Source organism: Dermacentor albipictus, chromosome 3 (genome assembly GCF_038994185.2).
Source record: "Dermacentor albipictus isolate Rhodes 1998 colony chromosome 3, USDA_Dalb.pri_finalv2, whole genome shotgun sequence".
In the NCBI taxonomy this organism is placed as follows: Eukaryota; Metazoa; Arthropoda; class Arachnida; order Ixodida; family Ixodidae; genus Dermacentor; species Dermacentor albipictus.
Genome location: NC_091823.1, coordinates 83843822 through 83855954, shown reverse-complemented (window position 1 = coordinate 83855954; position 12133 = coordinate 83843822). Strand labels below are relative to the sequence as shown.

The following is a 12133-nucleotide window of genomic DNA, read 5'->3' as shown; positions in this document are numbered from 1 at the left end:
TTAGTCTAATAACTATGAAACAAAACATATTGGAGGCTACTCTATGAGGTTACAATCAATGGCATAGCCAGGAGGCTATGCACAAGGCACATGCTTCCCCCCCCCCCACGTTCCTCCCCCTCCTCTGTCAAGTGAGTTGCCGCCCTGCAAAAAAGTTTCTGGCTATGCCACTGCTAAATGTGTACAGTTTGTTTCATTCTCACAGAAGGCTTGCCCAGTATACAAAGGGAAGCATAAAGAAATAAGAAAAATTAGTGGGGGCAGCTTGCCAAAGAAAGCTGTGGATGCAACTGTTAGACTTTAGGCTACATTTCGAGCTACAGCCACAAGTGAGAGTCTGACAGCAGGCCACCTACTCGAGAAGAGATGTTGAAAGTTAAGGTGCCATTATTGTTTGGGGGCCTTAATTGCTTTTTGTACGCAGTTCCATATAGGGGCAGGACTGTAACGTCAGCCAATGTAAAGCACAAAGAGGCAAAGCATGTGCCCCTGAGGTGTGAGGATCTGAAGTGCCCTCAACTTGACTCAATCGAAAGTGCTCAGTTGGATGCTGCGAGATTCTTCGTAGATCAGTTTCCTTTTTTTCTGGTGTTTGAAGGGCAGATACTAAGCCTGCATTAGATGTTCAGCATTATTTCAACCAGCTACAAAAACAAGCTTGTTTTTAAATATATCTAAGCTAGGATGAATAAATAAACAGTCTTGTGCAGCTGACAACCATTTGAATATGGTATAGACAATACTTTATAGTTTCTACTCTGGCAGCGACTACGTATGGCATGGCTTAACATGGCTGCGCTGGCCTTATCTTGAAAGCAATCTGCAATGAGTGCAAAGTCTTAGGTGCACTGAGGATTGATAACTTCGTGTGCACTGTGTTCTGGCCGCTTGGTTCGCGTTAAAGCGAAAGGCAGCATGAAGGTCAGTTTGCTCACTGCTGCTGCCGCTCTTCCTTATGCCAGCATTTTGATGATGAGTCCGTGGTCATCGAGTAAGATGTGTTTCTTTTTCTGTGCGCATGTGACACGATGCTTGTTGGTGAAGTTATTAAGTTAATGTTTACGAGTTTATACTGCTGATAAAACTACTATCCTTACTTTGAACAGCTGTCTAATAATTTGCTATCGCAACCTATGCTTTGCATTTTGGGCGAAACTGCGAATTTTTTGCCTCGGTCTGTATTGTTGACATTACATTTTTGGAAAACCTTGGCACCAGCAACGCGAAGCGCTCACTGGTTAGATCTACAGGAGGTATGAACCAACCTTTCTGTTTGAGATAAACCTTTTAAAATGTTGAACATGTGTGTACCTGTTGCTTTGGCAACTCACCTGAGTACTCGCTGGCCTGTCAATCCACCTTTCTGGCGCATCAGTCAGTTCCTGCCAAGATGCTTGCAGGCTAGCCTTCAATAGATGATGTGCAAAGTTCCACAAGTGCACTTCCCCACACCTCTCAGGCCCTACCACCGTGGTTGATCTCAGGCTATAGAATTGGAAAGGATGATGCTGTGTGCACCACGGTGTGCGCCCCTGCCGGAAATGGCTATGTGCACAACACGCATGTGCCATCAAGGGAATGACAGTTCTTGCATTGGTGAAACTTATGTTGTTTTTTTTTAGTTGGGTATTAATGCATTATCAAAATATTGATTCTGTTTTCACCTGCCGAAGGAGTCGTAATGTTGTTTAGAAGGCATAGGTGTCAGCTAGCGTCATCTACGGGACTGCGGTAAAAGCACGTCCGAACTTGTTTTAGAGCGCAGCTCTTTGGCGCCCGTTCCTGCGTTTCGCGTCGTCGTCGCGCCTCGCCGTAATAAGCTCCATAGCCGGGGCCAGCCAAAGGTGGCTTTGGGCCGGCGCGCTGCTCTAGCTGCGCGCGCTCCTGACGTCATCTTTCGCGCACGGCGCGAGCCATGCTCTCTTCATTCCTTCTCCAGAGAGCGCCGTGTCGATGTCCAAGCCACTGCGTGTACTCACCCCCCCCCCCCCCCCTTCCGTGATGGCGGCCGCGCGAGAGCGCGTGGTGTTCTCCGGTTGCGGAAGCGCCGGCTCGGTATCAGCTAGAGTGCCTTAGACAATATTCTTGTACACCCTAGTGTCAACGGATCACGGTGCGCTCTTCCCAAGCCGAAACGCAGAGCCAGCTTCAGTTGCCTCGCTAGTAGCGTCAGCGGCGTCAGTTGCGCTGAGCTACTCTCCGTTTGCGGCGGCTGGTGCTATATGGTCCACACGAGACGGATTGTCCGAGGCTCACAGACGGTTTATATTATAATATAATCCGTCTGCCTACATAAATAGTTTATTCTCAGCCAGTGCTTTCTGAGCCATGAGCGAGGCAACTGGTGGAAGTCCTTCGTCTGCCGCTGCTGTTGAGCTTCCCGAACAGAGGCGCAGCGCCGTCGCCGCCAGAATCCAGGCGCTATGCCGAACCAGGCACTGGTGCAGCAAGTCGAGCATATATCCATCTATTTCCGACCACAAAGCTTCCTTCATGACAATCAAGAACGGGGAGTGGAGTGTTTCTTGAAGAAGGCCGAAATATGTGTGAAGCACAAAAAGTTGTCTTTAACTGTAAATACAATATGTCATGCTCGAATTTTTTTGCCTAAATATATCGATAAGCCAAAACAGCTGAAGAGTTGCGCACAAATTTCGCATTAGGAAACACAACGTAATCGTAGGCAATTTTTTACCTCCTCAATGACTAAAGGTATGTCGGACAGACTTTCTTACTAGAATCAAATTGGAAATAAGGCGTTGGTGTGTGGACTGATGCCACCATTTCCGCTCCCAATCCTTTTCTCGTACCATCCGAGACTTCGGAACGCGTTCCCCAGCTTCAACAGGTCGGCCATCGTAATTGGATAGGGGGTCAAAAGAGATGCGTGGGAAAGCCTACTTACGGAATTTCGCGTCTCGTGTGTAATTAAACCTCCGAAGTCGATGCTCGAATTCTTTCGTCGCCGACTTCGGTCCATGCGAAGGGCTCCGTTGATGCTCAGGAACCGGGGACGCCCGACCGCGTTCTGATGTAGCTACCACGGCCGCCGTTCCAGCTAGACGACCCCGCTCGCCGGTCACTGGAATGCAACACCTTGCTTCTTGCTGGTGCCGCACTCGTCTCGGTCGCGTTGCCGCTCCTTCTAGTTCCGCGTGCAAGCTAGACGACGCAAGCATTCAGCAGCAGCGCCTCGGCAGAGCTTAAAAAAAAAAACTGCAGTGCGCATTTGAGATGCAACGCAACCCTATGTCGCGTTCTGTAAGCGTGGACGCGCATGCTCCCAAGTGCCGCGCGTGCTGGTGTGGCGCAGCTGCTCACGTGCAGTTCTAGCGCTCCTTCTCATTCCGCGTGCAAGTTAGACAACGCATACACTCACGACCAGTGCCTCGGCACCGCTTCAAATAAATAAGGAAAGAAAAACTGGTCAACCGGTGTCGACGCTAAAGAAGACAAGGCGACGCGCACATGCTGGTTGTTAAATGTTAATTCTCTCTATTATGTCTATTTTCCATGTTCATTATTCACAGATTTCGCATCTTATATTATTGACGTATTTCACGCTTTATTATGTCGGCCTTGTCTTTAGCGCCGACACTCAATCGGTTATAGGGTTGCCACCTGGCCGGTTGCCCACCGGCACAGCCGGTTTTTAGAGCGCACCTCCGGGGCCCCTGTTCCTGCGTGGAGCGTCGGCCTCGGCTGTGATGATAGTGATCTAAAGAAAGGAAAGACGCTTGATTCTGCAACCCGTGGAAGGAGATTCTTGAAGATGGGAAGGAAAGGTTGGGGTAAAGTGCAGCGCAGTAATTGTCTCTCAGCAGAGGACACCTCAACCGCGCTGCACTGACGGAGCACGGCGGAGCGTCGTCAGGGGAGAGGGCGTGGAAAGTGAAAGATAGAGAAGGAGAGAGGATGTGGCCGCTCCTGACAGTGGAGGTGGTGGTGGTTACAACTTTATTGAGATTCTGCTCAGTTATGATCTGGCAGGCCCGAGTCCTAGGACGACCCCTTACGAGGAGCGACCCTTTTGGCCCAGGCAACGAGGGCTTTTTGTAGTTTTATGCGAAGCATATTACTAGAGCTCAACCCAGCTCCTCAGGCGCGGCGGTGTCGCCTTCAATGACCTTGAGTACTCATGCCATACCACGTGACACCGTGACGTCACGACAGAGGAGAAACGGGGCTCCAACTCGCGCCGTCGCTCGCGGCGTTGCCTTCAAGGCTGACCACGTGACACCGTGACGTCACGACAGAGGAGAAACGGGGCTCCAACTCGCGGCGTCGCGGCGGTATATAAGCAGCTGCGCTTGCCTCTGCTAGACACTCACGAGGTGAGATGCCTCCTGGAGACAGAGCTGCTCGTTGGAATGAGAAGCGAAGGTTGCGGCGTGCTACAGAGACTGATGACGAGCGGGGAGAACGTCTGGCCAAGCAACGTGCTCAGTATGCGGCTCGGAGACAAGTTACTTACCAAGTTTAGCCACCAATATGCTTCGCATCTGACTAGGCTTAACCAAGCTAAGCCTCAGCCAATTTTTTGATCCGGCGTTCTGAGCAGCTCCTCCCACGTCAGTTGTGAGGAAGCTGGCAGGAGCGACCTGAGAGGCGGTGAGCCCTCGCACCCCCAAAGAATGTGATTTTGGGTAGCCAATGTTTGATTTGTGCAGTTTTGACACATTGGGTTCCATTGCCCGTTGGTAATTATGGCCAGCCACTGTGGGCTAAGGAACGACTTAGTTTGGATTCGACGCAGGATCGAGGCTTGCGTTTGGAGGCGGGCAGATTCGCCTTTTTTGCTTGTAGTTTGTTATCTCGTGGTATGTCGTCGGTGCCTCATCCATGGAATACGAGTCTGAGGGGCACACCTCCCGGTTGATTAGACCTCGGGCTACCCACTGCGCCTCCTCATTCCCTTGATTCCTCGAAAGGGCAGGGACCCGTACGAGTTCAACAGTATTTTCATTTGTAAAGGCCCGTAGGACCTGCACTGCACAGACGCCTATGCTGCCTCTCGAAAAGTTGTTTCCCGGCCACGACCGCTACACCTGTAGCGTCGAAAGCGCAACTCTGGCACTGATCCAACTTCAGTCTACGGCGTAGGATCCAGCTGGCGCACGTGTTGTCGTTATGACCGCGTGTAATTCGAAACTTCTGAACCACGTGCGCCACCGTCCCGCAGGTAAACGTTCTCATACCGCTGTTTTACGATGGCAAATGTGCAAGACATCGAAAACTGCCAGGAAAGAAAGCGTGGGGACGGCGGTACTGCTAACGGTCGTTCAGGGCTGCCTGCTCTCCGACTCTACAGATTTCCTGGCTGGCCGTGATTTTGTGCTCGCGCCTCCTTCCTGGAGGATCGCACTAGATAGTATTGTAATCAGTAGACTAAAGTTTTTAGTCGAGAAGGAGCCGACTTAAATATTTTTGTAAATTCTTCATATCTTTTAGAGCTATTTATTTTCCTGTACGAAGCGTACTGCGTGATGGCTGCAGGTGTTCCGGCTTGCGTGAGCCGCTAAGCACTTCACGCTGCGCGGCTCTGCTTGGGTTCAGGTTGCCGGATACGGTCACCCGAGTCGAGCGGCCGGAGCGGCCCAAGGTCGTGCCGGTGCCTCGGCAATTGTAAACCAAGTACTGCGGTTGCTTGGCAGAACATAGCAGACTAATACAATTTTTTGTGCAAGTTGTTTAAAAGAGCCTTTTAATAATTCGAAAAGATATGGCGCCTATCATCTGTGGCCAATGAGGCTTTGCAAGCGTGTGAAAACAGCGTGCGCCAATTATGCTTTGATCAAGCAGCTCAAGTGAGTGTGCAGGCATGGCTGAGCTTATTAAAGCATTAGGCGTAGGTGTTCTTGGCCCACCATTTGAGCTACCGTTGTCTACGGTAGCTCAAATAGTTGGCCAATGTTTGCCTTGGTGGGAGTGACACTTCGCCATTACAGTCACACCGGCGACTTCTTTCACGCTGTGAACACGCCCGGCAGCGTAGAGCTTTTCCCCTTTATGACGAATGGCAGGGCATATTAGACCCGTCTAATTTTGAGATTGGTTTAAAACTACGCAGCAAACCTTGTGCCATTTGTTCGTTTCACAACAAGCATAAACATGCGATCTCGTTGGCAGATCCGCGTGGGCAGCCTGAGTAGCGTGGTCCGTCAGTGTCAGTTTTGACGGAAGGTTCCGCAAGAGGCGCTGACGATCACTGCTCGGCCGCGCCGCCTGGGCAGTGTCAGGAGCGTAATTTATAAACTCCAGCAGGCTTCGCAGCGCAGGGAGCCGGGGACACACCGGGAACAGCAGGTCAGTCTCTGTGGCCGCTGGAAGGCCGTGGCGTCTGTAAGTGCTGATCACTATATGGAGTGTTCGTGTGCCAAGGATGGGCAGAGAAGGTGCTCCAGTCTCGGGGTCCCCGCACCTCTTGCAGGCAGGTGACGCACGTGGCGCGGCCCTTGGCGTACAGCCGGGTCGCAGTTCAGGTGCAGCCAGTCCGCAAGCGCAGGAGCGTGGAACGGGCTCGTGGCGTCGGGGTTAAGATTACGCTTTAGGTGAGGACACTCGCGACGCGATCGACCAGATAGCAACGGTGCGCGTCCATCGACCCGGTGACGGCAGCGCGCGGATACCTATCGGCAGAACAACGCACCTTCAAGATAGGCAACTTTTTATTGGTTTTATATATAGACAGTTTTTTCGCGGCATGGTTTAAGTCGGTATGGCTGGACTTTGTGCTTAGCTGATTACATTGTGTGACTACTTGGTTCAGTAGATGAGGTTTCCACCCACGAATAGTTTTGGTTTGTAATACCAGCATACCTTACAGTGTGAATTGTACTTGCGCAGCAAACGTTTACGAACTGAGCAAGCATCCTAAGCAGTGGTAGGTGCTAGATTAGATATCTTCGTTCTATATACCGCATGGTCCAAGCATACGGCATCAGCGGTTACATATTCGTAAACGTTGTGCGGCGTGACTATGCGAGGTCGTATTGCGGCGTTAGCCCGTTTTCTCTTGCTTTTTCTAGAAAGAGGATAACTGAATTTTTTTTTCGATTGTGTTCGTTCCGTTCTCTACGACGCACTCACACGTATTACGGAAATTTTTTTCTCAAAAATAGGCATCGCATTCTTTTTATGCGATCCCTCTCATATATTATGACTATATTCAGGCCAAAAAGGCAATGCTGAAGCGCGCAGCTTACATATGTATCGTGCTGGTTCACCAATCACAGTGATCGCTCTGTTGAGCAGCGCCATCGGCCTCATGCAGGAAGGCCAGCGTAGACATATAGTGATCTCAAGCCTACTAGACTTAATTGAAATGTGTGAGAATGATGCTGGTGTATCACAAATATTTGATAGCGCCTGCCGCTTAGATGTTTCGTCGTTGCCTTAGGTTGGCCGTACACGAGCATGCGATCTTACCTTTTAGTCATTACGTCAGGCGATCAGATTTAGATCAGATCAGATTTGGTGAGCAGATTTACCATTTCATGCTGGTAATAACAGAGACGCCGGTTCTCTACGTTGAATTAAAACCGACATATCCAAATAGTTCACAACACACACACACAACGCTGCTGGTAATGCGCGTCGCGTGTTTGCGCCCCCAAGAGATATTTCCGCGCACTGTAGTTATCGATGCACCGAAAGGCTTCCCTGACGACCTTATATGAACTGACATTGCGTAAATTTCGCAGAGTGCGATGTAAATCATCTCGAAATCGTTCCGCAGCACGCGACAGCAATACTTTCAAGCAGCACCGCGCCGGATCGCGCAAGCCAGAAAGGAGGAAAAGCTCCCCCAGCACCCTTTCTTCCTCGCTCGATGAAAAGGGCTTTGCGGGAAATCCAAAATGAGTGATGCGCGAAAGTAGGTCACCGTGGTGAGGGGAGAGCGTGGGGTGTGGGGAGGGGGGCGGGCGGCATCGAGCAGCTACGGCGCCGCGACGCCGCGTGCAGACGCCGACGACGCTTCGCCGTGCTTCCTCACGGGTTGCAGAATCAAGCGTCTTTCCTTTCTTTAGATCACTATCATCATCATCAGACGCCGTTCTCTGGTTGCTTGTGTCATGCACGCGTTCCTTGTCTGCGCCAGCTTTTGCCTGTTTTCTAACTGATGTTGCGTGGTCCAGCCTATAGGTTACCGGCTGCCATCATCGGACACGCGCCGTTGCTACCTTTTTGATTGATCGTGTTTAGCAAGCAAGCCCAGAAGTGTCTCCACCTAAAGGGTTGTGTGTGTGTGTGTGTGTGTGTGTGTGTGTGTGTGTGTGTGTGTGTGTGTGTGTGTGTGTGTGTGTGTGTGTGTGTGTGTGTATACACACACACACAGCGTCTTTTGTATTAGGCCGGTGGACTTTAAAAAATTCCTGTCCACGAACTACTCATCTAATCGAAAGCAAACATCGCTCACAGGGTAGCATATTGTAGTCTAAGTTGTTTGAGATGTATTTAAACATCGATACTTGCCTGAATTTTGCAGAACGAAGCAGAAATTGCTTTTGGCTACGAGCACAGATTTTGCAGACAGGAGCGAAGCTGTCGATCTTGACAGGTTGCGCCATCTGGCGGACGGCGAGAAAAAAACTTCTCAGTTCGGGGATAGGATAGAAACGCGTTTGCTTCGAAGATGCAGCAGATGCATTTCGTCTGCCCGTCGAAATGAATGTGGCAAAAAAGAGTGGCAGACGAACTGCATGTGCTGCATCTTCAAAGCAAGCGCGCTTCTCTCCTATTCCCCGAGCCGAGAAGTTGTTTTCTTCGCCGTCCACCAGATGGCACGACCTGTCGAATTGGCAGCTTGGCTCCCATCTGCAAAATCTGTGCTCGTAGCCGAAAGCAGTTTTTGCTTCATTCTACTAAATGCAGGCAAGTACCGATGTTTAAATACATCACAAACAACTTAGACTACAATATGCTAGCCTGTGATTGATGTTTGCTCTCAATTAGACGAGTAGTTTGTGGACAGGAATTTTTTGAAGTCCACCGGCCAGATATGGAAGACACTGTATGTAATCTTGTACCGGAACCTCGGCGTTTGCATAACGGGCATAATGAACGAGTGGAGCGCAGCTGAGAATGAGATGGTGATAGTGAAGAGAGTGCGAAAAGGAAAGCAGAGGATGAGGGTACAGCCGAAGCATGAAGAGAAATGCGGAGAAGGAGGTTATGGCGAAAGGGCGTGGAGGAAAGCAGAGTTCCAACGCTGGTTCTGTGCAAGAGCTGTGCTCCACTGCGGTGACCCGCTACTAGATAGCGGCATAGTAGAGTGTGCCGTCACCCAGTTGCCAATGACGGTCATTACTAAGGCATGTGGCGAGCACATCTCCTGATAGCATTATGGAAACAATGTGCTGTTGTGGGCTTCAGGCCCACCGCGCCACTGCCGCTAGCAAATGCTCTCCGCGCGAGCCACACGTTCCCATGATCACATTTTTTATGCCCAATTGGACATGCCCTGTCTGTGAAATCGGCGGGGTTATGTGTGTCACCACAAAGGATGCGAGTGCCCGAGGAGGGAGGCGGCTGGAGGTGGAGAAGAGAATTGCGCTGCGGGGAAAGTGCAGAGGAGTGTGCTGATTGCGCAGCAAAACACCACCACCTAGATGAAAGTTTAAACGGCATTGAGCGAAGCAGGGAAGGAGAAAGGAGGCAAAGCATTGCAGAGGTGAAGGGTAAGCAGAGGCTCCTTGGGTTGATCTCCTCTGGCAGTTGCTACTGGTTCTGTGTGTGCTATGGATGTACCGGGTTCGTTACATAATCGAGAGGCCAAGCATCGAGTGAAGAGAATGGAGCAGCGACGCAAACGGCAGCACGCCGAGCGAGAGTTGACTGACACCGAAGACATCCCCAAGCGCCGAGCACAAGCTGAACAAGTCCGGCAAGAGGCATGGGCTTGGCTTGCCCAGGAAACTCCAGAAGAGGAAGGAGAAGGGGAAAATGATTACAATCAGACCCACTTATAATGATACCAGTTTTAACAATATATCAGTTATAACAATGAGAAGCTGGCACATCGTCAACTTTTGTATGTTTTCCATGGTGAAATAACCTGCTTGCTACAATGCACTGCTGCCGCATTATCGACTATAATGATGAAGTCTGGCTACTGGGTGTCCATGCCGAAAGGTAGTGAAATGCAAGATCCTTGAAAAGAAAACTTGAAATTCGAGCCACTGAGTGATAGCCCGCTGCCCCAACAGCTGCCGTGTGCTCATTTTCTAGCCTTCTCCACGCGCCTCTCTCCCATTGCCCTTCCAACCCTCCGAATGCAAATGGGCAGTGGCGCCCATAGCTCACTGCCGCACCACCCTCTGAAACGCGAATGGACCGCGCCAACTGTGTTGTTCCCAGATTTCTCGTTGGCTCCTCATTCAGCACAGTTCTAAAAAACAGTTTAATCGCTCGCGTTTGTCTTTGTTGGTTGCGTTGAAATCATTTCCGGCCACATAGTTTGCCTCGCTGCCGAAACAGAATATAGCTGATCCCCCCACTGATCATCGGCAATGCACAACATTGCCGGTGAAAATAAAGTGCATGGCTATAGATTTGTAAACATAGTGCTTCTAACCGGTGAGGCAATTGTCGCGAACATGATTGCATGAGATAGCGACTGCAACGACGGAAGTGATGGCGCGTTAGGGCAGGCTGCCTCAACATTGTTCTCACAGGAGGCCCGGCAGATGATTGAGTCCCTCCGGTGCTTCGTTTTCTCTAGGGACCATCCTCTGCACAACGTTGAGCACCTGAATGCTTTGGAGAAGGATGTCAGCAAGTTTCGCGTAAAGCTTGCAAGATTTTCTCGTGCAAGCTACTGAGAAGTATGTGGCGAGATGCTTGTGATCTTGCCTCAGTGTTTCTTCTGGATTTCTCAAGCAGACAGGCTGCCGTGGCAACTTTCTCGTATTTTTAAAAGGCCCCTTTTGGGGTTACCAAAGCGATGCCTTGGTGGAACTCGCATATCGCTTGCCACCTGTGACACCTCTTTGCAGTTGTTATAGCAGTGCCATTCTGTAATGCCAGCAGCTGCAGCTTGTTACACACGATCGGAGTGTCCAGGAAGCAAACAAGTCAACTCAGTCAGCAGCCAGATGCAGAAAGGTGGTGGCGAGAAGGGGCACTTGGCCTCCCCACCATTATAGTTTTCTCGCAACAACTTTGCCATCCCCCTATCTTGATTTTTTCATGCAACCAGGTTATAACAATTATCAGTTGTAAGAATGGAACTTTCGTGGCACTTGAATATTGTTATAAGTGGGTTTGACTGTAGTGTGAATAGTACATCACCAAATTGCTAGAAATAATAAAGACTCTGCATGTGCTTACAGTGCCTTGCCATCATTCCTAATGGCACTTTACACTGCATAAAGATAGAAAAACAGACATAAAACATACAAATTAAGAAGTAAGCCTTGAAAACACCGCCACACTTGCACACAATCAAAACATTTTGAAGACATTTTATGTGCAGTGCACAAAAAGGGAATAGCACACATACGCTTGCAAGTAACCCGCTCTCACAAAGTGAACTGTAACTGTAACATTTTATGAACAATGAGTGATGCAACCAGTGCAATTCAAGAACCTGAAAGAGTTGTGCTCGAATTTCATAATTGGGAGTATCGTAATTGGCGGTTAATTCTTTCTCACGGTGGCGGATGCCAGTTTGACACTAAACCAGCACCCTGGTTTTCCAGGGGTGCCATCGGAGATCATTGTTCGGAACATGCATTCAGTTTTGCCTCACATGATTGGTCTAAACTGTGCCAACGTCGTCCGTCGCAGGGCACAGTCACGTCTTTGGTGATGTCAGAATAACGACACGCTTTTGCCAATCGTTTTCCAACCGAACACTTCGCCTGTTAGGAGGAGAACATGATGAGAGGTGTTCCGTTCAGGCGCTCTTTCGCTTACTACAAGACGAGCTTTGCATGGCACGTGGGGTAGGTTGAATCGGGTCCAAATAACGACTGCAGCTATGGAATGGAGCATCAGATCCAATCAATAATCTAATTCGAGAAAATGGCAGTTGCAGTGGAAGCTTTGGTTTTTGCGTTGGCATTGCTCAAGGGGGAAGCAGAGTGGTTGGAGGTGCGAAATGCATTTGAAGAGATGGCAGAAAGCGAGT

The 12133-nt window shown here is 49.9% G+C and overlaps 1 protein-coding gene across 3 annotated transcripts in view; it reads left to right on the top strand.

The window, feature by feature from the left end:
• The window catches only part of LOC135898896 (tudor domain-containing protein 7B-like), a 95391-nt gene that overhangs the window by 73348 nt on the left and 9910 nt on the right, over nucleotides 1–12133 (top strand). The window lies entirely within an intron of this gene.